Below are 268 nucleotides of genomic sequence, written 5' to 3'. Positions count from 1 at the left end.
CCTGCCAGCCTCATCCTGGGTTTGGGGAGAAGCTCTGGAGGGGGGAGTGAATGTCTCCTGAGTGGGAGGGGGCAGACGGCCACCAAGGAGCCCACACCCCAGTCCGAGGCAAGCAGAGGAGGCTCTCCAGCCCCCCGGGGCGAGCTGGGGGCATGTTTGCCCCACAAGACAAGGGGTGGAGGGCTTGAGGCCGTGCTGCCAGTCATCCCCAGGGACACCGTGGGACAGGGTGGGCGAGGGTGCCAGGGTGGGACAGCCCTTCTAGGTG

This window comes from Merops nubicus, unplaced genomic scaffold, assembly GCF_000691845.1.
Source record: "Merops nubicus isolate BGI_N331 unplaced genomic scaffold, ASM69184v1 scaffold40820, whole genome shotgun sequence".
NCBI lineage: Eukaryota > Metazoa > Chordata > Aves > Coraciiformes > Meropidae > Merops > Merops nubicus.
This window is presented reverse-complemented; position numbering follows the sequence as displayed.